The following is a 27,872-nucleotide window of genomic DNA, read 5'->3' as shown; positions in this document are numbered from 1 at the left end:
TGTAAACGTTTTTGAACAACAACCACAACTGACACCGCAGTTGGAAGAAAGAATTGAACAAGTGAATCTATATATTTCGATTGCTAACTGCAACCCTCTTCAGTACTATATAGATTCGCATATCCAACTCTTTCTTTCGTCCGACTGTGGTGTCAGTTACGATTTACGAATGTGTTACTACATTTTTCATTAAAGAGTTTCTGAACAAATTTACTTTGCTCATTGAGAAAGCCTTCACCCCTTTCATTCGAGAATCACTAAGATAAAAACAATAGAGTTTGCTATCGCTATAAAAGTTTTGATATAAAATTTTATAGACTGAATGCTTTGTTCTATTTAGAAAGATAGAAAATTGAGGTCGTATTAGATGTTTAAATGAGGCTGAAGTAGTAAGTCACTTAGGTCTTGTGTACTTGGATAGTCAGGACAAATTACCGTAGCTGGTGGTCATTGGAATTAGAACCAAGATCTTCTACACTACAAAGACACCAGAACAAAGGAAGATGGAGGGACTCAGAAAAGAAAGAAAGGAAGGGATGAATGAAAGAGGATAGAGAGGAAATATGAGAAAAGAATAGTGTGTGGAAGGGGAAAGGGGGCGAGAGGGGAAATGGGTAACGGAGATAAGGTGAGGTAGGGAACGGGTGAGGAAAGGGGAGGAATAGTATAAAGAAAATAGAAGAAATAGTTGAAGAAAAGTAGTAAAGGAAGTTGGAGTAGATATCTAGCGTATTGGAGAGAAAGTTATAACAAATCCAACCTAAACAGTCCTAAAGATTTTTTTTTTTTTTTTTTTTTTAATCTAAACCTCTGACCCTCTCCCCTGTCCTGTCCCGACCCTTGGAAACCCAATATGACAGTGAAACTCTTTGGATTATGGGTATTGGGGTCTACAGCAAAGAGTACTGGTATTTTGGTGGTCGATCCTCCTTGTCCTTGGCCGCTCGTCCTGAGCCCCAAAATCTGTTTTGTTTAAAACTTTCCTTGGCACACTCTTAGTGTGTATGCCAAGTGCGGACACTGTCTTAAGTAAAAAAACAAAGCGAAGGGAAGCTTTTTTTATCTTCAGTTCTTTACAACCTACTCCGACACATACTTATTATGCATGTAAAGTATGGGAATCTACAGTAAGTAGTCCGTGAGCTTACAGGAAGTATTCTTTGCACCAGAAACTCTTCTGGTAACCCCCCATCCTATATGTACCAAGTACCTTAAAAAACTGGGGAAGCATTTCCTGAATAAACAAAGATACTCACAGAAAATGGTCTTCATCCTTTTTTTTTTTACTTGTTCTGGCACCCCCTTAGTATGCATGCTTAGTATGGGATCTCTATCTTAAAAACTGAAGAGGAGATCTTTTTCCTTAAAATCCAATTCTGACACCCATTTCGTATGCACGGCAAGTATGGGGTTCTCTATTTCAGTAACTGCGGGAGTAATTCGCGAACAAAATAACCGACCAAAAGTGCCGCATCTATAGTCGATTTTATTGGCAATATCCAGCGCTTCTATCCTTGAGAACAATATCCTACCAAAGACGTGAAATGGTGGTGGGAAAGAAGGGATTTGGAGAGGATATTTGTAAAGGGATAATGAAATGAAAGGTTAGCGTTACTTTTTTGTATTATCATTATTTTATTTATTTGTTTATTTTATTGTTTATTTTTTATTTGATTTTTTCATTTTTTTATTCATTTGTTTATTTACTTACTTATTTGTTTACTTATTTATTTATTTTTTCTGATCTACATTTATTTTTATTTTTATTTATTTACTTATCTTTATCTATTCATTTATTTATTTATTCTATTTTTATTTATTTATCTTACTTTATTTTTTATCACTTATTATTATTATTATTATTATCATTATTATTATTATATATATATATATATATATTTATATATATATATATATACTGTATATATATATATATATATATATATATGTATACATATACATATATATATATATATATATATATAATTATTTATATATAACACAGGAACGCACAGTCGGAGAAAGAATAAACTTCGAATAAAGAATAATCCTATATTTCGGCTAACAACTGTAGCCCTCTTCAGGAAAGTACGGTACTTTCCTGAAGAGGGCTACAGTTGTTAGCCGAAATATAGGATTATTCTTTATTCGAAGTTTATTCTTTCTCCGACTGTGGGTTCCTGTGTGTTATTTACAAATGTGCTACTACATTTCTATTTAGAAATATATATATATATATATATATATATATATATATATATATATATATATATAATTTTTTTTTTTTTTTTTTTTTTTTTTTTTTTTGTATTGGAGATTAGTATTCAATCATGATGGATCACTGCATATCTCTAGTCCGCAGGGATATCGCTAGAATCCCTAAAACGGAGGCTATATAGATCATGCAGTCAATACCACGTACAGGGTTAGAGCAAGTACTACAAGGATAAGGGGAGGAGGATAACAGAGTAAGGAAGGAGAGCATGAATTGAGGTGGAGGGCAGAGATGGACCCAAGGGTTGAGAAAAAACACTACTCTGTCGGAATCATCTAGTGTCCTGGCGGACAACATCGCAACAAAGAGGTAGAGCTATAAAGATGGTAGGATTTTATGAAGGATGACGGCATGGAATCAGAAATGTAGTCAGTATTTTTTTTTTTTTTTTTAGTGGGAATAAGTCCCCTGTTGCTAAAAAATAAAACGTGATTCTGGTGTGTGGGAATGTCATTAAAGTTTCTAAAATATTAACTATTGAAAATTTATGCAGTCAATATCTAATCCTTTGGATAGCAGGGAGGGATATTTAAGAAATACGAAAAGAAAAACAAAGGATGGGAAGAAAAAAAGGGAGAGAACGAAGAGTGAAAAAAAAAATGGAAAAGATGAGGAGGATTACGAACCGGATAGTGCAGTGGAAAAGGGAGGAGAAAGAGAACAATGAAGACAACAAGGTAGAAAATCATGAAAAGAAAAAGTAGGAAAAAGAGTACAAAGGTGAAGAGAAAAAATATAACGAGTTGGAGAATTGGAAAGAGGAATACAAGGAAGAAGTGAGAAGTTCAGAGAGTAAGAAAAGGAATAGAAAGACGAGAGAAGAAAGTGGAAAAAAATGAAAACGAAGAGGAGATATAAGAAAGAAAGGATGAAGAGTGAAAGGAGGAAGAGGACGAGAAGGTAAGAAGAGAAGTAAAGGAAGGAAAGTAGAAGAGGGAACAAATAACAAGAAAGAAATGAAAAGAGATGAAAGAAGAGGTTAAAAAAATCTAAAAAAAAATACGATGAAAAGAGTTACTATGGACAAGAAAAGGAGAAAAGGGAGGAATAGGAGGAGTGTGAAGAGAAATGAGAATAAAACAAAGGAGAGGAAAGAGCAAAAAATTAAAGGAGGACAGGAGAAAATAAAGAGAAAAATAAAGATAAAAGGAGCAGGAAGTAGAAAGTAAAGAAAGTGAAGGAGAAAAAGAAATGTATGGAGGATGAAAAAAGCGAAGGAGTTGGAGGAAGAGATGAAGTGGAAAATGAGAACAGGGAAACCCAAATCTCCTTTAATATATGTATACATATATATGTATATATATATATATATATATATATGCAATAAAAACACTAGGAACGTGTGTTCACAAATGCGTGAGTAACCACCAGGAAAAAGTAAACTAACGAAGCAGAGCGCTTTCGAATAATTACATCCTCAGTGATGAAGATGTAATTGTACGAAAGCGCTTTCCTTCGTTATTTTATTTTTCCTGGTGATTATTTCCGCGCATATATATATATATATATATATATATATATATATATATATATATATATATATATATATATATATATATATATATACATAATGTACATATACACGCGAGGAGAGATAAAGTTCGAGGAATACTGCCGTTGTCTGAACCCGAACAGGTGAAAAAAAGACAAAACATGTTAGTGAGCATCACTGAAGCCTCAGTTCGTTGTCAGTTACTTATAATCTGTTATAAAGTGACTACAACAGATTTTGAGATGAGAACGAACAATTAATTCTTGGTGAAACTCGAATGAAAGGGGATTCAGATTACTGAGGCTTTGCAGAAAGTTTATGGTAATAATGTTCCAAAGAAAACAACCGTCTACAAGTGGATGATTCAGTGATGCCAAGAAGACAGGGAAGACTTGGAAGATGATCTTTGTACCGGGAGAATAAGAACATCGAAGAATTATGAAATAATTGATGCTGTTAGAAATTTAATTGAAGATGATAGAACAACAGTTAATCAAAAAGCTTTGTCCCTGGAAATATCATATAGCTCAGCAAATTCAATTTTGCGTGATGGTCTAGGACACGGCAAGTTTTCTTTGCGATGAGTTCCAAAAGCGTTGTGCCCAAACTAGCTGACTCTTCGAACCGATTTTTCATTGGCAATTCTGAGCAAAATCGTCGTTCATGAAGTACTGTTTACAAGTCGAATTATTTAAAACGATGAGACCTGGATCTACCAGCATGATCCTCAGAAGTAAACTGCAGTCTATACAGTGGCTTCTACATGGATCATCTGGACTAATTGAGCTCAAATCTGAAAATTCAGTTCAAAATTTGATGGCTACCGTGTTCTGGAATTCAGAAAAATTTATACTTGTGGACTTCTTTGACAGAAAATAAATGATAATGGACCTCACTATGCAAGAGTTTTAAAGAAACAGAATGCGTTCTGGTCAAAAAACGGCAAGGAAATTTGCATTGTCATATCTCCTTTCATCATGACAATGCACCACCACGTTCTGCAAGAGTTGCGGAGGATTTGATTTGCGTTTTCCAATGGGGAACGTTACCGCATCTGCCCTGCAGTCTAGATATCGTTCCATCAAAATTCTCCCTCTTTCCAAAGCACAAGGAATCACTTAAAGGAGTCCGCTTTGAAAACTTTGAAGAAGCTAAAAATGCTGTAAATACGTGGTTTCGAGAGAGAACTGCTGAGGTCTTTAGAGTGGCTTAAATGGTTGGAAACATTGTCTTCAGAAGTTTATTGAGCAGGATGATAACTATGCTGAAAAATAAGAGCTCTGTGTTTCAATTATATAAACTATTTTTGAAAAATTCCAATAACTTTTTTACTTACCCTCGTGTGTGTATATATATATATATACATATATATATATATATATATATATATATATATATATTTCTAAACAGAAATGTAGTAGCACATTTGTAAATGACACTCAGGAAACCCACAGTCGGAGAAAATATACTTCGAATAAAGAAGAGTCCTATATTTCGGCTATCAACTGTGGCCCTCTTCAGTTGTGGCCCTCTAAAGCCGAAATGTAGGAATCTTCTTTATTCGAAATTTATTTTCTCAGACTGTGGGTTTCCTGTGTGTCATATATATATATATATATATATATATATATATATATATACATGTGCGTGCGTGTGTGTGTGCATTGCGTGGGTGTCTTTAGGTGACTCACTGGGTGAGTGTGATTGTGATTGTGCGAGTATGCATACCGAGAGAGAGAAAAAAAAAAGTTTTGACAAACTTCCCCTAAAGGCAAGGAGACCCACATTTCGTGATCGGTCCTGTTGGTCTTCAGGTTAGTCTATTCATTCCCATGGCATTCCCCTCCCCCTCCCCAGGTAAGTAAGAGGCTATACCTTATATCAATTGACTATTCCGTATCGATTGATAAATTTACTTTTATTATCTGCCCACCGTCTGACTATTATATCAATACTCATGGCTCTACCCCGTCACAATAAGATTTTTAAGACAAAAGCAAAAAAAGAAAAAAAAAAACATAAGAACAATGATTGACTTAAAAAAAAAAATACAAAGCTAGACGAACCGAGAGCTGGACGAGAAGTGGTGGGAGAGTGAAGGAGGAGATATAAGGAGGGGGAGGAGGAGGAGGAGGAAGAGGAGGTAGGAGGCGAGGAGAAACAATGGTGGAGGCGACTATATTGGAGGCTTATTGGCAGAAGCGCCGTCCAAACTTTTAACGAGAGAGAAAGAGACTGAGCTGAGATGGCGCGGCTTGGGCCACTGGTGGATGTGGTGGTGGTTGTGGTGGCGGTGGTGGATGTGGTGGTTGTGGTGGCGGTGGTGGATCTGGTGCTTGTGGTGGCGGTGGTGGTGAGGGCAATGGTGGAGGTGATGGTTTTGTGTTGGTGATGGTGTTTTTTGTGGTGATAGTTGTGTAGGTGGTTATAGTGATGGTGGTGGATATGGTGGTGGTAGTGGTTGTGATGATGACTATGGTGACGGTGAAGATGTTGATAATGGTGGTAGTGATGGTGACAATGATCGTGATGATGACGGTGTTGGTGGTGTTGACGATGATGGTGATGATGACGGTGATGGTGATGGAGATAGCGGTGGTATTGGTGACGGTAATCGTAATGTTGGTGACAAATGTGGCAGTAAATGTATTAGTGGCAGCAGAAGTGTAGTAAATTATATTCTACTTTCTTGGTGCAGAGTGTTGACGAGGCAATGACAATTTAGTCTTTATAGCCTTCCACTGCCCGTGTTTGTGTGTGTGTGTATGTGTTTGTGTGTGTGTGTGTGTGTGTGTGTGTGTGTGTGTGTGTGTGTGTGTGTGTGTGTGTGTGTGTGTGTGTGTGTGTGTGTGTGTGTGTGTGTGTGTGTGTTTTTGTATATGTGTTTGTGTTTTTGTATCTGTGTGTATGTATGTGTTTGTGTACGTGCGTGCGTGCGTGCGGGCGCATAAATATTTAGGTGCATATGTATCCATGTACATGTACACTTATATGAAGAGAGCCAGGGAGAAAGACAGACTGATAAAAAACAAGACAAACAGACGGGCAGACAGAAACAGAGACAGAGACCAAGAGAGGGAGAGGGGAGGGAGAGAGAGAAAGAGAGAGTGGGAAAGGAGAGAGAGAGAAAGAGAGAGTGGGGAGGAAGAGAGAGAAAAAGAGAGTGGGAAAGGAGAGAGAGAGAAAGAGAGAGTGGGGAGGAAGAGAGAGAGAGAACCTGAAAGCACCCCAAACAAGAGACCATCCAGTCCAAACGAGGCACTTTGTCCGAGAAGGTGTTTAGAAGAGCGCGTAAAAGAAATCAGGCCAATGGAACAAACTTGAAGGCAGCGACCGGTGATGAGGCAAGAAGAAAAAAGAAGAAAGAGGACAAAGACGAGGGAAGACGAAGACGACGACAAAGGCAAAGAAAGACGAAGACAAAGACAACAATGGCAAAGGCGACAACATCGACAAAAAGACAGCGATACGACAAAGAAAAGAAGACGAAAACAAAGTCAAAGACATAAAAACGAGGGTGAAGTAAAAGGAAAGAGAATAAGATATGTATGTATACATATATATATATATATATATATATATATATATATATATATATATATATATATATATATATAATATATATATGTAAATATAAAACATGCGGCCAATATTAGCTGTATGTTATTATGGCAAAGTAGCATACAGTTGATACTTTAGGGTCTATATGGGGCGCCCCTACAGACCAGAGCCACACATCATTTTGTCTGTGATAGAGGAGGACTCTGTTCACAAAGAAATTATGACACTTTTATTATACTGTAACTGTCCCTCCGTTATGCTGTCCCCCAACCCCTTGTTACTATCCTGTACCATTTCTCTGAATATTCATTTACTTTTTTTCGCCTACCCAGTGGTTGGGATAGAATGCTGCCACCAAGTATTCCCACTTGAATCGTAAGAGGCGAGAAAAAACGGGACGGGGATTAGGACTAGGCATCCTTCTCCCTGTAGCCCCACATGGGACATTCCTAAAAAAAGTAACAGCATAAGAGGGTCTAGGAGTTTTCCAACCAGTACTCTAAGGTTTGGGTCTTTTAATGTGCGTAGATTTAGTACAGATGAGAGTAAAAGTAAAGAGAGAGGCAGTATGTTTGTAAGAAGAAAGATGGATGTGTTGGCTTTGAGTGAAACTAAGTTGAGAGGGAGGGGCGAGTGTGAGTTTGGGAGTGTAGTTGGGAGGTTCTCAGGAGTAAAGAGAGGACGAGGGAGAGAAGGTGTGGCTATACTAGCAAGTGAAGAGATAGGTAAATGTGTAATGGAGTGGAAGGAGGTTTCTTCAAGGTTGATGTGGATTAAGGTGAAACTGAGAAAGGAGATGTGAGTTTTTGTAAGTGCATATGAGCCTGGTAGTGAGAAGAGTGCAGAAGGAAGGAAAGCTTTTTGGATAGATTAAAATGAGTGCATTGAGGAATTAGGGAGAAACGTCAATGTAGTAGTATTGGGAGACCTTAATGCTAGGGTAGGAAATGAACCAATAAACGGAGTGGTTGGGAAATGTGGAGCTCCAGGAAAGAATCGTAGTGGAGAGTTGATAGTGGAGATGTGTCTAGAGGGTTGATGATAGCAAATAGTTGTTGATTATAGTTGATGACAGTATTTAGAAAGAAAGTCAAGCATAAGTACACATGGGAGAGGGTGGTGAATGGAAGGGTTTTAGAGCTTTCATGGACTATGTAGTGGTAGATAGGAGTATAATAGGAAGAGTTAAGGATGTACATGTTCTAAGGAGAGTGGGGGAATATCAGATCATTTTTTGGTGGAAGGTATTATGAGGGTGGATGATAGATGGAGAAAGAGGAAAAGGACAAAAGGTAGAGAGGTGCTTCGAGTGAACTGTTTAGATGAGAAAGAAAAGGAGAAGGAGTACAAGAAGAAGCTGAGAAAGGAGTGGGATGGAGTGAAGAATAGAGTAGAACTAGGATTGGAGGAATGGGGATGGTTCAAGGAGGAAGTCACATGGTGTGCAAAGATAGTGTGTGGAACAAGTAGGACTGGAGGAAATAGAAGAAAGGGTAGTGACTGGTGGGATGAGGAAACAAAGGAGGTTATAGAAGAGATTAAGCGATCTTTCACAGATTAGTTATAAAGTAGGACGAGGGAATCATATGAGAGTTACAAAAAAAAAAGAGAAGAGAAGTAAAGCATAAGATAAAGTAGGCAAAGAGAAGGGCAGATATGAAATAGGGTAAGAGTATGACAGAAAATTTTGAAAGCGATAAAATGATGTTTTGGAAAGAAATTAAGAGATGAGGCGAATCAAGTAGAGAAGAAAAGGTAAAAGGTGCAGATGGAGAGATGATAATGAAAGAGACGGCAGGCAGTAAGAGGAAGATGGGCAGAGTATTTCAGGTTATTGCTAAATGTGAAGGAGGATAGGGAGGGAAAGGTAGTTGCAGTGGGAAGCGCTATGAAAATGACAGTGATGAGTGAGGAAAATGGAGGAGAAATAAAGAAAGATGAAGTGAAGGCAGTTGTTAAGATGATAAGAGCAGATAATGCACCTGGTCTAGATGGATGTCATACAGAATGTCTGAAAAAGGAGGTACATTGATGGTGGACTGGCTGGTGAGGTTATTTGATATTTGTTTAAGAGAGGGTAGAGTGTCGTAGGACTGGAGGAGTGCCTGCATAGTTCAACTTTACAAGGGAAAAGGGGACAATTGTGAGTGTAGTAGTTTCAGAGGGATCAGTTTGTAGTTGGGAAGACTTATAGGAGAGTCTTGATTGAGAGGATTAGGAGAGGAACAGAGGGAGTAGTTGGTGAGGAACAGGACAGGTAGAGGTTGTGTAGATCAGATCTGTGTGGTAAGACAGTTCTGTGAGAAAGCTATAGGAAAAGGTAAGGATGTTTTTTGGGGGTTTTATGAACTTAGAGAAGGCTTATTACACGGTAGACAGGAAGGCATTGTGAGAAATATTTCAGATATATGGGATAGGGGGAGAGCTTTCAGGAGCTGTCAAGTTGTTGTTGTTGTTGTTGTTGTTTTACAATGGTAGAGCATATGTCAGGATTAGAAATGGAGAGAGTGAGTGGTTTGAGGTAAAGGTAGGACTTCGTCATGGATGTGTTATATCACCCTGGCTGTTCAATTTATACATGTATGGGGTGTTGCGAGAGGTAAATGCAAGGGTGGTGGGTCAGGGATTGGAGATGGTTAAAGAAAATGGAGAATTGTGGGAGATAAGCCAGCTGTTGTTTGTGGACGATACTGCGCTAGTAACAGGACCAAAGGAGGGAGTGAGGAAGTAAGTGAGAGAGTTTGGAAGAGTGTGTGAAAGAATGAGGTTAAAGATATATATGGGTAAAAGTAAGGTAATGAGATGTACAAGAGGTGAAAGTGGCAGCAGACTGGAAGTGAGTATCAAGGGAGGGAGACTGGAGGAAGTGGATATTTTTAGATACTTGTGTGCGAATGTGGCAGAAAAGGGAGGAGTGGAGGTGGAGGTAGAATATAGATTGATAGAAGCGAGTAAATGCCTTGGTGGATTAAAAAGTGTAATGAGAAAGAAACATCTGGGAATGAATGCTAAAAGGAGATTGTATGGAGTGATTGTACCCACACCACTGTATGGGGCAGAAACATGGAACATAAGAGAAGAAGAGAGAAGGAGTTTGAATGTGTTTGAGATGTGTCTGAGAAGTATGATAGGAGTTACTAGGATGGATGGAGTGAGAAATGAGGAGGTGAGGAGGAGAACAGGGGTGGAAAGTGATTTGGGAGATAGGGTGGATGAAAGAGTATTGGGATGGTTTGGACACAAGGAAAGAATGAGTGAAGAAAGACTAGTAAAAGAGGTGTGGAAGGGAGATGTGGAAGGGCTCAACATGAGGGGGCGACCTTGGACGAGATGGATGGATGGGGTAAAAGGGGGCTTTGAGGAAGAGGGGAATGTCTGTTGAGGAAGGACAGGAGATGACAGAAGACAGGGGTGAATGGATAATCGTCGTATATGTTGTGATTCATAAGGAGGAATGGGTGGGGTATGGGGTGTGAGGGAGTATGTATGAGAAAAAATTGAAGCAGCCCAAAGGGATTTCTCCCCGTCTTCTCCTTTTCTGCGTGAGGGGACGGAGAGGGGGGTTCCCGATTTAATGAAGCGGGCTTGCTGTGGACATGCTGTGTCTTACGACACTGCTTCTGACCTATGGTAGTGGACAAAATGCATGGATGACCCGTCATCCAGGAGGTGCCAAGATAAGAGGGAGGAAAGAGGGTGGAGGGGAGTGGAGTGTGATAGGGATGGAATGGGTGGGAGTGGTTTTTATGCCTTTGTTTTTTGGCTACCTCCCTTATAAGGGGAAAAAGCCTTTGGTATATGTATGGTATATATATATATATATATATATATATATATATATATATACATATATATATATATATACATATACATATATATATATATATATATATATAGATGTGTTTGTTTCTTAAGACAGATTGAACATTTTTAGTAGATCCGCCATGGGATACGAACCCATGGCGGAGCTTCTAAAAATGTTAATATATATATACATATATATATATATATATATATATATATATATATATATATATATATATATTTGTATATTTCGGCAGCAGGTTTTCCTGTAGACAGGTTTCATTGAAGAAAATAGCAATTGATGCATTGATGATCTTCTTGTGTAGAGTTTCAATACGTCTAACTATAGACTTGGCTTCAGGAGGTAAGTTTGCTATCGCAGGTCCAAAGGACATGATTCAAACTCAGAAGGGAGAAGAGTAGCGTTTTACTGGAGCTTGACGTTTCGTACACTATGTACATTTTCAAAAGCAATGACAAAAGGTCAGAATACATAGACTTATATAGTAAAGGAGAGGATCATAGTGAACATAAAGAGAACCAATAGGAATTGTGGTGTGAGGGAACCTATGGGAGAACAGAATGCCATATATGGCACAGCCAATCAGAGGCTTGGAACGATGCGTCAGGGAGTAGAGGTCATCAGTCGTGTATTAGGCTTCGGGCGAAGCACATCTCTCCTGGCGGACGGTATGACCATGAATTCCTGTGACTGAAGGTTCATGGTGGGCATGTTGGCTTGAATGAGGAGGGCCTCGAGGATCTGTATCTATGTATTCTGACATTTTGTCATTGCTTTTGAAAATGTACATAGTGTACGAAACGTCAAGCTCCAGTAAAACGCTACTCTTCTCCCTTCTGAGTTTGAATCATGACCTTTGGACCTGCGATAGCAAACTTACCTCCTGAAGCCAAGTCTATAGTTAGACGTATTGAAACGCTACACAAGAATATATATATATATATATATATATATATATATATATATATATATATATATATATATGAGTATATATCTATGTATTTGTATGTACATGTATGTATGTATGTATATATGTATAATGTATATGTATGTACAGTATATATGTATATGTATATGTTTATACATATATATGTACAATGTATGTACAGTATATATATATATAATATATATATATATATATATATATATATATATATATATATAGTATATAGTAGGAAATGGCTATATGGTGAACCTATTACTTTCTTTTAGTGAGTTCTATTTCTGCCAAGTTTATGTGTTGACACTTGAGGGATTCAGTGATTCTGCAGTTTGTTCACGCTCACTTGGCGTTACTATGCAAACTGTCATAAATGATATTAAAACATATCAGATTTTGTTCTTGTCAGTGCAGAAAGATTAAGTTTGTTGATAAATCCCTTCTATACTCTCCAGTGTAGTTTACAGCGATTCGAAAATGTTCTTATTTTTTCTGAATATAGATTACCAAATGATTTTTTATAACTTATTTTTACCTTTAGTTTTATGGAGTTAGAGAAATACAGAGAATATTTTTCTGTTTGTATCTTTTCATATACATATCGGGTTTATAGAAATATATGAAATATCTTTAAAGTTGGTGATGAAAAAATGTATGAAATACAAACATGTTGGATCATAAACACATTTCACTGTGAACTGGAACTAGCTGTGTCCTGAATGAAGAGACAAAATATGCGAAACACGATTAAAAGAAATCGTCGTTTGCAAGAACTAAAGTTGCACTTGGAAAAAAAAATGCTCCTAAGTAAATCTTCTTCACTATTATCGCATTTTGACTAAGTAATTTGTGGCTATTATAAAACTATGTTTCTGTCGTAATCACTTCCTCCTCTTCTTCCTCTACCTCCTCCTCTTCCTTTTCCTCATTCTCTTCCTTTTTTCTTCTCCTTCCCCTCCTCCACCTCTTCCTTCTTCTCCTCTAGTGGTGTAATCAGAGGCGTGCTGGTCTCGCATTTACTTGGTCACGGGTTCGAATCCTGAATTTGTCTCCGATCCATAGCAGTGACTCTAGTTACTTGCCCCATCAGTCCAAACGCATTATAGGGCAAAGTTGACGGCTTCAGCCGCAACTACTCAGTGCCTCCTGGTGTAGGCTACCCACCTTCATCCTTCGCAGAAATGGTAACATACCCGTAGTTGACAGTGATTAAGGCATATCTATTTATGTATATATTTTTCATATATATCTGGCTTCGGCCAGGTAATTCTATTCCGTAAAGAAAATCCCAGGGCATGGATGAGCTCGACTTACTCTTTTTCTATGAACTGCCACATGACGTCAATTGATTTTTCACATTTTTATCTCTCTTTTGCCAGGCAATTTTATTTAGCTAAAGAGAATGTCATATAGTAGAGAACACCCTTGTTGGTTTAACTACAAAATGAAATTATTTTATTCTGACTGCAACCAGTTGATTTTTTTTAACCAAAGACCATTCTTACTTTTCTACTCGGCTCTCTCTTGCCGAAAAGAAATTTATTAAATCAAATTCACACAAGTTTGTGATAGATATTAAATTCTATACACCTTTGCATATACAGACCCTGGGAATTGAACATCTGTTTACTTATTTTGCAGTAATTCACAAGGCACACGTGAAAATAATTTGCAGAAAAAAACACTGGGAAATAAGAAACTTAGTTCGAACGTTTTCTTATTTCCCAGTGTTTTTTTTTCTATCTATTTACGTATATATATAATACTTCATTGAAAGTGATGGCAGTTGTGTAATAATTATTTTCTTAAGAGTATTTTTCATATGTCCTACTAAGACGTATAGAAAATACTCTTAAGAAAATAATAAGTGCACAACTGGCTATCATTTTCAATGAGGTATGCATAAGAAAAAATCTGCTCATATATACCATTAATATATATATTATATATATATATATATATTTTTTTTTTTCAACTGTTGCCCCCGGAATCGAACCGAGGTCACGCGCATTGCCAAACCAACACTTTACTATCTACGCCACTGGAGCTACAAAAGTTATCGAACTTGAAGTTAAACTAACTCCGAAGATTCTAGGTCGACGCTTAACTGCCGTCCCAACTTAATTTCACAGAGATCCCGAGCTCAATTCACGGGCACTCGGCAAAGCTAGTACAAACCCTTTATGGGCTTTCGTCGTTGTAAATACCAGCGGTGAATCGCCAGTAACGGCACATATCAATCAAATTATTTTTCCGACAGTCGACCACGGAATTGAATGGAGATCACACTCAATTCCAAACCAACACCTTACCAACTGCGCCGTTGGAACTACAAAATATGTCAAATTTGAAATAACTCCGAAGACTCTAGGCAGACACCTAACTGCCGTCCTTGCCTAATTTCACAGATATCTCGGACTCGACTCACGTGGAATCGAAAAAGCTAGTAAGAATTCTTTATGGGCTTTCGTTGTTGTAAAATGCCTGAAGTGAATCACCAGTAACAGCCGATGTATTTTTTTTTTATTTTTTTTTTACATTAAAACCCAAAGTCGAATTGAGGTCATGCGCATTGCCGAACCAACACTTCACTGGCTGCGACTTCATTCATTCATTTGTTTCTCTATTTATTTTCACCTATTCACTACTTATTCGTTTATTTATTTACCAGCCCAATTATTTACTTAGCCCTTTGGAAACTAGTCTGTTATAACACATTTGTAAAAGATCACTGTTAACCCACTATCGGAGAAATAATTACGGAAAGTACAGAGAAACTGTATATTTCGACTACTCTCTGTAGTCCTCTTCAGCAGAATGCTTACATAAGGTTAAGGTACAAGTATATATGAAGAAATGAGGGGTACATAGAAGGGGATGAGGAAAGTGGGGGGGGGGGCTTAGGTCACATGCCCTTGATGATTTCTTTGTTAAATTAAATAATTTAGCTAAGAATATTAATTTCAAGGTTGAATGGGAAGAAGGAGGTTGAATCCCATTCCTGGACATTTCGGTCATAAGAGACCCAGACCAATTGTCCTTCACTGTGTATAGGAAACCTACACACACAGGTAATTACTTACATTTTTTTAGCCACCATCCGGATAATATTAAATCTAGTGTTGCATCGGGTCTATTTCTCAGAGCCCTTAGAATTTGCAGTCCACAATTCTTGCAAATAGAATTTGATATCATTAATAAACAACTCTCTAACGTAGGTTATCTGGAATGGCTTCTAAAGAAAGCCCTACATAAAGCCAAATCCAACTTTTATAAGCCAAGTAACTCCAGGGAGAAGTTTAAATGGGGTAACAATAACATCATTGTACCATTTAATGATTCTATCAACTCGGTCTCCAAACTTCTACCTAATAATCAAATCAAATTTATTTACAATTATCCAAACAGCATTTTTAGAAAGGTAGTTAATGTACACCGGAGGGATGATGTGGACCAAAACTCCGGGGTATATAAATTGCCGTGTAAAGACTGTGATGATGTTTACTGGGGCCAGACTGGCAGGAATTTGTCCACGAGATTAAAGGAACATAAAAACTCCATAAAATATGGACAAGTTAACTCCGCTGTGTTCCTTCATGCCAGCCAAAAAGACCATAGATTAGATTGGGATAATGCATCAATCATTTATAAATCACACTGTAGCTATAGAAGAAAAATTGCAGTCTTATCTGATAAAACATTATCCTAACTTTAATACCTCTAAAGGCCAGTGGCCCCCAGATTGTATTACCAAGTTAGCGGTCAACAAGATCATGTCTAAAGCGGTTAGTCCTTTGTTTATCCATTTACTTATATTTGGTTATTTACTTATATAATTATTCACTCATTGATCTATCTACCTGTTTATATACTTATTCGTTTACTTATATTCATTTATGTATTTATTTACTTTAATTATTGATCTATATATTTATAGATTACTCGCCGGGCTTTCTCAAGAACCTTTCGGATTGGCCACGTCGCGTCCAATAGCTATTCTTCAACTCCGGAGGCAACTTTACTGAGAAGACAATCTCTCGGGACCAAATTAGAACGATGGAGATAAAGAGGGGATCTCTTGAGACCAGCTGTACACCACAGCACAAACCCTTTATCGGGAGGACGCTGCTATCATCAAAGCTGGATGGGATCGCCTGACAAACAAAACTAGACCATAAATTGCTCTGGGCAGCCAATCAATCAAGAATGCCCCACACAAAGATGACGAGTTCATATTCTTGTGTTTCTCTCTCTCTCTCTCTCTCTCTCTCTCTCTCTCTCTCTCTCCCTCTCTTTCTATTTTTCTTTCTCTTTTTCTCCTCTCTCTCTCTCTCTCTCTCTCTCTCTCTCTCTCTCTCTCTCTCTCTCTCTCTCTCTCTCTCTCTTTCTTTCTTTCTTTCTCTCTCTCTCTCTCTCTCTCTCTCTCTCTCTCTCTCTCTCTCTCTCTCTCTCTCTCTCTCTCTCTCTCTCTCTCTCTCTCTCTCCCTCTCTCTCTCTCTTTCTCCTTTTTTCTCCTTTTTATACTATTTATCATCCCTTTTATCCTGCTCTAATTATCTTTTATTTCTGATTATCTCCTCTACTCATAGCTCTCAATTTCTTTTCTCTGTCTCCTTCCCTTCATTCTTTTTGTCCATACTCGTGTTCTGCTTCCTATGCTACTTCTTCATCGCCAATTTCCTCCTTCACTTTTTTTTTTCTCCCTTAGGAACTCCAGGATTTGCAAAACTAATTATTTCCGGATTACATACGTTTGTATCACTGCAGAATGTTAGTCTTTGATCTCCCTGCAAGGTTTCAAAGGGTTCATTTTAATCTTCAAAAGGTACTGGGGAGTGATACTTGACTCCTTGGCTGTTGTATCTATAAGTCAAAGGTTTGGACATCAACCTCAGGTAAACATCTTCATTTTTTTTCTTTTTCTTTTTTTTTACGTCTTCCCACAATACCAAAGGAGCCATACTCTCTCTTTATATACCTATTTTGTACTGGATAGCCACCAGACTATTCTATTCATCTATCTGTGACCCCTTCCTCGTCATGTTGCTATATTTCATTCTAGCTACCACTTGACTATCTTGTTCACCCCCTTGGTTTCCTTCTTCATAACGAAGAGTTTAAATTCTTGAAAAGCGATTTAGAAAAATCCCCCTGGGAAGGGGGAAACGCCTGAGGGTGTTGAAAACTTGAAGCTAATGCCATGAAAATGAACACGAATAATCCCAGGTGGACTGAATATGTATCGGACCTGAGCGCTCCTGAAGGGAGGTTTTAGTAAAGTCCTCAGGAGGGTGTCCGGGTTGGCGTGAGGCCCAACATCTGGTGGGCGAAGAGTCTGCCTGGGGCGTGCTCTTGGAGGAACTCTTTGGGGTTTGATTTTGATAAGGGAATGGAAGGACCTTCCGGGTATAGTAGACTTTGAAGGATATACTGATGAAGGGAACCTTTCTGGAAAATGTCTTTGAGGAGTAAGGAAAACGACCCATTGAATAAATACTTTACTATGTAGGAACATAAGAACATAAGAAATAAAGGAGACTGCAAAAGACCATAAGGCCTACACTAGGCAGCTCCGTATCCATCACCACCTGTCATCCCCATCCATAAAGTTGTCTAATCGTTTTTTAAAACAACTGATAGTTTCAGCGCTTACTACATGGTTACTAAGTTTATTCCATTCATCGACCACCCTATTAGTAAACCAATTCTTGCCTATTTCCTTCTTAAATCTAAATTTGTCCAGTTTGTACCCATTACTGCGAGTCCTGCCCTGTTGTTTTATTATGATGACCTTGTTTGCATCACCCTTGTTATAGCCTTTGATCCACTTGAACACTTCTATTAGATCACCCCGCACTCTGCGTCTTTCCAGAGAGTGTAAGTTTAGGTGCCTAAGCCTCTCTTCGTAAGGCAAATTTCCGAGTCCTTGTATCATTTTGGTCATTCTTCTCTGTACTGATTCTAATGAATTTACGTCCATTCTGTAGGACGGAGACCAAAACTGTACCGCATAGTCAAGGATGGGTCTAACTATCGCTAGGTAGAGTTTAATAATTACCTCTGCACTTCTATTCGTTACCGTCCTAGCAATGAAGCCTAATGCCCTGTTAGCTTTATTTCTGGCGCTAATACACTGCTTCCTGGTTTTAAGGTCCGGACTCACCAGAACTCCCAAGTCCCTCTCGCACTCAGATTTTTCTAAAAACGTGTTATCTAAGTTGTATCTATTTTCGGGGTTGTGTAGCCCTACGTTTAACACGCTACACTTAGAGATATTGAAGTTCATTTGCCACTTCACCGACCATGTTAACAGCATATTAAGGTCATCCTGCAGAATCTGGGCGTCGTCTCCTGACCTAATTAGGCGTCCTATTTTAGTGTCGTCCGCAAACTTACTAACATCACTATTTAACCCTTCGTCTAAGTCGTTTATATACATAATGAACAACAAGGGACCCAAAACCGAGCCCTGGGGAACCCCGCTAGTAACATTGCCCCACCTAGATTTTATTCCATTTATGGTGACCCGTTGCTTTCTGTTACTAATCCAAGCTCTAATCCATTCTAACACTTTTCCTCCTATGCCATGGGCTTTGATTTTATTTAGTAGTCTCTGGTGTGGCACTTTGTCGAACGCTTTGCTAAAGTCAAGGTAAATAACATCGTAATTTTCATTGTTGTCTGCCGCCTTATATACCTTAGTGTAAAAGGATAGAAGATTAGTCACACATGACTTACCCTTGGAGAAACCATGCTGTGAAACACGAATTAAATTATGCCCTTCAATGTGTTCTCTGAGTCTATTTACTATTATTGATTCAAGCATTTTTCCTATAACCGATGTCAAACTGATTGGCCTGTAGTTGCATATAGACGATCTATCTCCCTTCTTAAAAACAGGAACAACGTTTGCCTGCCTCCAAGCAGTTGGAACAGAACCAGTGTCTACCGATTTATTGAATATTTCAGTTAACTGGTCGCAGATTTCAAATTTACACTCTTTAAGCATTCTTGGAAAAATTTCGTCTGGACCCGGAGATTTTGTAGCTTTAAGTCTGTCAATCTGCTTGACTACTTCCTCTTTACTAATGCTGATATTAGTTAGACTACTTTCTTCATCCCCTCTGAAAATCGGATCGCAGTCAGGTACTTTATCTAACCTCTCATCAGTAAATACCGATAGAAAATAATTGTTAAACTCCTCACTCATTTTTTCTTCCGATTCAATCATGACATTTTCATTGTTTTTAATTGGTCCTATTCTTTCTTTATTTTTTGTTCTATAGAGGTGAAAGAAACCCTTTGGGTTGGATTGTGCTTGACTGGCAACCTTGATTTCATAATTACGTTTCGCTGAACGTGTATTCCTTTTAACCAGCTTTGCCATTTCGTTATATCTTGATCTAAGGTGTGATTCCCCGTTTTTCATTTTTACGTAAAGTCCTCTTTTCATTCCGATCTCATGTTTCAATCTGTCCGTCATCCATTTGGGAGTATTACTATTTTTCCGTATTGACTTTAGGGGGATAAATGTATTTTGTGCATTAATAATTAGATCAGTTAGATTGTTATACATGTCATTTAAATTACTGACCTGACTGCTGGGCCCTCGCCCCCAATTGACCTGCCCTGAGGTATGCGTAGTACCTTCTTTGACCCAGACCTGACCTAAGGTATGCTTCTTACCGTCCATGACCCACACCTGACTAGCCCCGCAACGAGAATCAAGAATGTCTGAAACGTCCGCCTGGCTTTTCGTATTCAATTTCAAATAGGTTTTTATATTGTCAAAGTTTGCTTTCCTGAAGTCTGGTACTTGAACGTTATTCGTACTTTTTATTTTTTCCCAAATAACATTAAATCTTATTTCTTGATGATCGCTAAAGCCTAGACTATCTCCCACTACTACGCTGCTAATTTGGTGCTCATTATTTGTTAGAATTAAGTCCAGGGTATTTTGTCCCCTCGTAGGATCGGTAATCATTTGTTTTAGGAAATTATCCTGCACTACATCTAGGAATTTCTTCGCTTCATGATCTCCTATTAAAGTTTCCCAGTCAATGTTTCTATAGTTAAAATCTCCCATGATTACAACGTTTTTGTACTGGGACGCTCTGTGAATTTCATGAATCAGGGAATCAGTCTGCTCAATGCTGAGGTTAGGAGGTCTATACAAGACGCCAATAATAGCTTTCTTATTCTTGCCTATAATCTCTACCCAAATAGATTCCGTACAGTCCTCTTCCTTAATCGAATTGTTGACAATACAGTTTAAAGTATTTTTAACGAAAAGTGCTACACCTCCCCCATTCCTGCCGACCCTATCCTTATGAAAAAACTTATATCCTTCTATTTCGATTTTCGGAAGAAAATGTTTATCAGCCATGTTGATCCAGGATTCAGTAATAGCTATAATATCGAAATTTTCTACGCATGCTTTACCTCGCAGCAAATCAATTTTGTTAATTATGCTCCTGCTATTTGTATAGTAAACTTTAAGTTTATCTTCCCTCCACCTGCTTTGGTGATTTTTTACACAGTCCTCTAAGTTGTTTCTATTGCCTAAACTATATTCCGATACTTCCCCCCCTAATCCCACATAATCTACCCGAAAAAAACCCTGTAAAAGACTTTGTTAAGACATATTATTGGAAGGAGACTTTTTGAGTTAACGAGTTTGACGAAGAAGAGAGAGACATTTTTGGAAGACTTTGAAATGGAAAGACCAAGAGTTCATGAAAGGACTTATGGAGAAGACATTTTAGTAGAAGTTTCACTTTGGGGGAAGTAAGAGTTTTGGGAGAAAGACTTCCGAAAAGACAGTCTTTACGGAAGAATTCAAAAGGAAAGAGGAAGACTTCCTGTAAGACTTTAACAAGAGAGGGAAGACTTGCTTGAAAGAAAGTTTTGACGAGTAAATCTGGGCAACCTATATGTACCTATATGTACACATATATATATATATATTTATATATATATATATATATATATATATATATATATAATTATATAAATATATATAAAAATGTATGTATATATAAATATATATAAACATATGTATATATATAAAACATATATATATATATATATATGTATATATATATATACACATATATATAATATATATATATATATATATATATATATATATATATATATATACACTGGTTCCCAGTCCAGTGATCAATTGGTATCTTTTTTCAACCACAAATCACTTTTAATTCCATGCCATCGCAGTCGAGACTGAAGAATCGCTCGATGGAGGCATCCTTTGGAAATTGAAACGTGGACGAGCCGGGGATTCGAACCCGGCTAACCCGTAACAAAGTTATAATAACTTAAACCAATACGCTATCAAGCGATCTCTCTTGATAGCGTGATTCTAAATATGCGGAAAAACCACCAAGGAAAAAGAAAAACTGGTGACCAAGCGCTTTCGTCTATTTTCCTTGGTGGTTTATCCGCATATATATATATATATATATATATATATATATAGTACATATGTATATGTAAGTATATATATATATATAATATATATATATATATATATATATATATATATATATATATATATATACAATATATTAAAGGAAATGAAAAATGAAATCGTTGTTCTATTAAAAACTATTTTCAAGAAATTCATCATATCAGGAGATGTCCGAAGAAAATGGAAGCTAGCTAACGTTACTCCCATATTCAAAAAAGGTGCCAAAAAGAAACCAAATAACTTGACTTCAATAGTAGGAAAAATTATGGAAGCTATCATCACAGATGCTATCAAATATCACTTAGAAACTAACCGTTTGATAGATAATAGCCAGCATGGTTTCAGAAAGAAAACGTTCTTGTGTGACTAAACTACTTGAATTCTACAACACAATAATCTCTAATTGTGACAAAAGAAACAATATAGATTTAATATATCTAGACTTTGTAAAACGTTTTGATACCGTCCCCCCAAAACACTACATACTAAATTAGCTTCACACGGAGTAAGTGGTAGCCTATTAAGTTGGACGAGTAATTGGTTGAATGATCGAAAACAGAGAGTTGTTTCAAATGAAAAAAACTTCTAGAAAGAAAAATATTACGAGTGGAGTTTCTCGGTGTTCCGTTCTTGGGCCACTTCTATTCATAGTATATATAAATGATATAGAAAACAGATTGAAATCTATTGTCTCCAAATTTGATAATGATACAAAAATGTGCGGAATGGCAAATGATTACTGAAATCAATTCGATATTAAAGAAGATTTAGATAATTTACAACAATGGTCTGAAAGTTGGTTAATATAATTCAACACAAGTAAATTCAAGGCTGTGCACATAGGTAAAAGAAACACTAAATACGATTACAAGTTATTTGGAAATTTATTAACAATTGTGGATAGGGATAAGGATCTCAGCGTAATTATCGGTCACGATCTCAAATCATCTAAGCAGCGTATTTCAGCCACTGAGAAAGCAAATAAGATTCTAGGATTGATTGCGCGATCTTTTGATTTAAGTCCATCACTCATTAACAAACTATATAAATCATTAGTTCGTCCACATTTGGAATATGCTGTTTCCGTATGGTCACCTAATTTCATTAAAGACATTGACAGACTAGAAAAAGTACAACAGTGAGCCCGAAAACTGATTCCAAATATCAAAAATAAATCATATGAAAATCGACTTAAACATATGAATCTGTTTTCTCTAAAAAAAAAAAGCGTAGATTCAGAGATAACTTGATACAGGTCTTTAAGATTCTAAACGGGATTGACAACATCAAAAGTGGCAAAATTTTTACGTTAAATGAGAATCCGACAAGAAATAACAGTCTCAAACTGTCCGGAAATAGATTTAATTTGGAAGTAGGTAGAAACAACTTCGCCAACCTTGTAGTTAATGAATGGAATAAACTTCCTGCACAGGTAGTGCAATGTAGTTCAGTTCGAAGCTTTAAAAATCATTTAGATAAACACCTAAGCAAGATGCTGTAATGATTATAACTAATTTCATATTTGTTTTTGTTTTGTTGTCATTTGTCTGTTTTGATTTTCATTTATTATTAGTTATATGTCAATTCATTATTATTTACTATTTACCTGTTTGTTTACTATCTAACTATACCTATGCATCTATTTATGTATTTTACTTATAATTTACATAATTATAGTTTTTATTCATTAATTTATTATGATTTTATTTCGCATCCGACCTAGATATGGACCACGGGGTCTCCTGTCGGCATGCTCCGCCTTTGTAACCTTTGTAATATATACATATATATATATATATAATATATATATATATTTATATATATATATATATATATAGTATATATATATATATATATAGTATATATATATATATATATATATATATATATATATTAAATATATATGTGTATATATAAATATATATATATATATATATTAAATATATATGTATATATAAATATATATATATATAATATATAAATATATATATGTATATATATAAAAATATAATATATATACATATGTATATATAAATGTATGTATATATATATAAATATGTAATATATATATATATGAATATATGTATATATACATAAATACTGTATATATACATATATATATATATATATATAATATACATATACTGTATATGTATATACATATTTCCATATATATGTAAATACATATGCACATGCACTCGCACATACAGTTATATATGAATATGTATACATGCGCACACACACACACACACGCACACACATGTATGTATATATATATATATATATATATATATATATATATATATATATATATATATATATATATATAGATATACATACAGAAACACATACATATGTAATATACGTATATAACACAACCTCTATATTACAGTTCTGATATTACTTCCAGTAGGAATCAAGCGAAGTAATAATAGAATAATTGTATTCACAAATTATCATAAGTCTGGAAATATAAAAGCTCTTGAAACTCGACTGAAGCAATATTAATTCCATACGAATACATCATTTTACAGCGCTTGTAATAAACATGATATCAACTTATGTAATATCATTCCGTCATATTTAGGAACGTCTGATATTCGTTGTACCATAAGGATGTCTGCCTCTGACATGGATATAGAACAATGACAATTGTAAGCATCTCCTTTAGTGGAGATAAAATTAGACGACTTCATTCTAGGTTCGCATGACGAATTTCCCGGATGTGAAAAAAATCTAAAGGGGAGTTGAATATGAGGTGGAAATATTGTGTGGGTAACGTGGCACCTGGGAAAATTTACGAGAAAACGTTATATATATATATATATAATATATATATATATATGTATATATACATATATATATATATATATATATATATATATATATATATATATATATATATATAAATATATACAGTATATATATCTATATGTATATATATATACATATATATATATATATATATGTATGTATATATATATATATGTATATATATATATATATATATATATATATATATATATATATATATATATATATATATATATATATATATATATATTCCTTGGAACATTTAAAGAAACCACTTCAGTCAAGTGGGGACACCCCCCTCTTTTCATTTTATTATTATTTTTTCTATTCATTCGTTTGTTTATCTATTTATTCTATTTTATTCTTATTTCTATTTATTTATTTATTCATTCTTTTTTCACATATCGTTTCCAAATGTAATGCAAAACGGTATGGTTCTCATCCTGTTTTCTTAAATGTGTATGCCATACCTATCTAATAACTTTCTTGAATTATATGGGAACTCTTTCTATCTTTAATGTTATCTGAACCTACAGTACTGTACAGGTAGACACGTGTGACATCAAAGTATAGAGGAATATATAATTATGACATTAGACTGCATGAAGAGAAGATATGTAATGTTTTCCAAAGGAAATAATATCACGTTAGAGTATTGTCAGAGAAATTATGTCACAGACTGTCGGAAGAAAAATGCGACATAAGTATCAAACTAACTTCTTGCATAAACTGTTATACCAATTTTATTTTATTCGGGTTGGATAATTTCGTTCATATAATAAGAGAAAAGGTAAATAAACTATTTTAGGTAGAGGCTGTTTAGAAAAGAGTATTGTTGGTTGAGACTGAATACAACGGGTTTGCCGAAAACTTGGAGTTATTTGTCTAAGACTGTACAAAGAACATAAGAAATTGTGTTCTTTCAACAGTGGGATCTACCTTTGGCTTTGAAAACTCCTGCTGTACACCATAATCAAATCTTTGATGTGTGCCACCAAAGAAGATCAATACGCCAAAACACCCTTCACCTCCTTAGTACAGGACCTTGTCTTCAGCTGAATAAAGTCCCCAGGCGTTAACCTAAACAGAGACTAACAAGTCCGTCTTCGTTACGTAGAGAATTATTGGAACAGAAGTCCCTAATTGCTGAGAATCAACAGAACGCTCTGGCATCGAAACAGTCTTTGTTGGAAGACATGTCCTTCGGCTAAGAAAGGACTCTTCTGTCTTTGGCTGGTAAAAGAAAAAAGAAAAGTTTTTTGTTAGTAGAAGTAAGAGTTTGTGTTTTCTTTCCTGACGGACGGTCGAAGAGGATGTGGGTATTTAGTCTCTGAGAGAAAAGAAAACGAAGGTGATTACATCGAGAGAGAATTTTTTTTTTTTTTTTTTTTTTTACTTTTAAAGCGAAAAATTAAAATTTTTACTCTTTAAGAAAAAGAAAAAAAACGAGAACGTTTGGTTTTGGAGAAAAGACATATGGGTGTTATGTTTTCTAGGGTAAAGAATAGATTTTATTTTTAGAGAGAGAAATAAAATAGATTTTTATTTTCTGAGCAAAAACAAATGGCGCTTTTTTCTAGAGAGAAGAATGGGATAATTTACTTTTGAATAAGGAAAATTAGTGTTTACATTTAGAAAGAGAAAAAAAGGTACTGTTTACTTTCAGAGAGATAAAGAATCAAGTATTTATAGAAAGACAATAAAAAGAGGTTCATACCAGGAGACGCTTCATTGTGACCGACCAAGGACCTCATCTTTGCCCTATTTACTGGGACATCCATGGGAAGTGGGAATCAACGGGAGAGGGGTTACGAAGTACGACTGATATCGAACATCAATCCTCCACTGAGAAAAAAAAAAAAAAAAAAATCTCCAACAGATACTGGCAAATGCCTAGAGGCGATTTATTCTCTATAATGGCTGCCGCCAGGTAATTTCATTCATTACAAGTATTGACGAATTTATTCAAGGATACAAGTAATGGCATTAGTCATAGGTGGGCGTCTCCCGGTGTAGGGGGCACTTTTCCTTCCCACCGTCATAGAAACGTATTTTATTAATTATATTTCGTCCTGGAAAGGCCAAGTGGTCAAGGGAAACATGGTGGCGGTCAGGGTGACGTAGTCTGTATATTTTATTATGATTGACCCCAGGCGATTTTATTCACCTTAGGGAAGGCCACTGGCATGAGAAAGAGATGCATGTATCTCTCTCTCTCTCTCTCTCTCTCTCTCTCTCTCTCTCTCTCTCTCTCTCTCTCTCCTGAACACTGCGAACCAATTCTTTTGTTTCTCGATTTTCTCTCATGTCTTCCAGTGCCACATTTACTCCCAATCTCTTTCCTTAATCTCCGGCAATACTCTCTTACGGTCTTTTCTCTTCCTCTCCCTCTCCCCGTCTCTCTCTTTGTCCACGTTTCCCATTTTCTCGATCTCGTTTAGTCGAACAAAGAAAACGGGTCCGTTTTCGCGGTCTTTGTCTCCTGGGCAGCTACGTCATGTCGTTCGGAGTTTCCTTTGTCTGGGCTGTTCTTGCGCTCACTCAACAACCTCAGTCCGGTAACGTGTCTTCGTGATTTCTTTCTTGCGAGATACCGGCGATTTTATTCAACAAAAAAAGATGAGCTCTAGCCTGGACGGAAGACTTTGTTGATCGAATATCACCTTCAGACGAGACTGAGAAGGTTTTTTTTGATCAGCAATGAATTCCCGTCATAAACTAGAATCGATCTCAGTATATCACTGTGTTGAATGATATAAGTCTTCAACCGATTTCTCCATGTGTACTTCCATTCTTATTCCTTTCCTTTCTTCTTTTATATGTCTTACATTCTTCTTGCCTCTTTTTCTTCACTCTTTTTCCTCTTTTCTTCCTTTCTTCTTTTTTCTCTTCCTTCTTTCTTCCCCTCTTTCCTCTCTTCTTTCATTACTTCCTGGAACTATTTTTATTTTTTTATATTTCTTTATTTATTTTGGAATAGCGACTCCATTCACAAAGACTTTCACGTCCCAGAGACTGATGTGGTGACAGGTCTTTACTTTCTTCAAGTCGAACTGAGTCAACTTGACGCAAGTTTCTTTTAATTTTTACTGCGCTGAAAGAGACCAGACGTTCTTCAGGAGTTCAAACGTTTGTTTTGAAGCAACGACAACAGGTGGGAGCACTTGTGGCCACGCCCCCTCTCTCTCTCCTCAACCAATCACTCACACACACACACACACACACACACACACACACACACACACACACACACACACACACACACACACACACACACACACACACACACACACACACACACACACATGTATATATATATATATATATGTATGCATACACATACACACACACGCACGCACACATGCATACACACACACACACACACACATATATATATATATATATATATATATATATATGTATTCATATATATATACACACATATGCACACACACACACACATGCACACACACA

This window comes from Oratosquilla oratoria, chromosome 25, assembly GCF_046742065.1.
Source record: "Oratosquilla oratoria isolate Oo_2021 chromosome 25, ASM4674206v1, whole genome shotgun sequence".
Taxonomy (NCBI): Eukaryota; Metazoa; Arthropoda; class Malacostraca; order Stomatopoda; family Squillidae; genus Oratosquilla; species Oratosquilla oratoria.
This window is presented reverse-complemented; position numbering follows the sequence as displayed.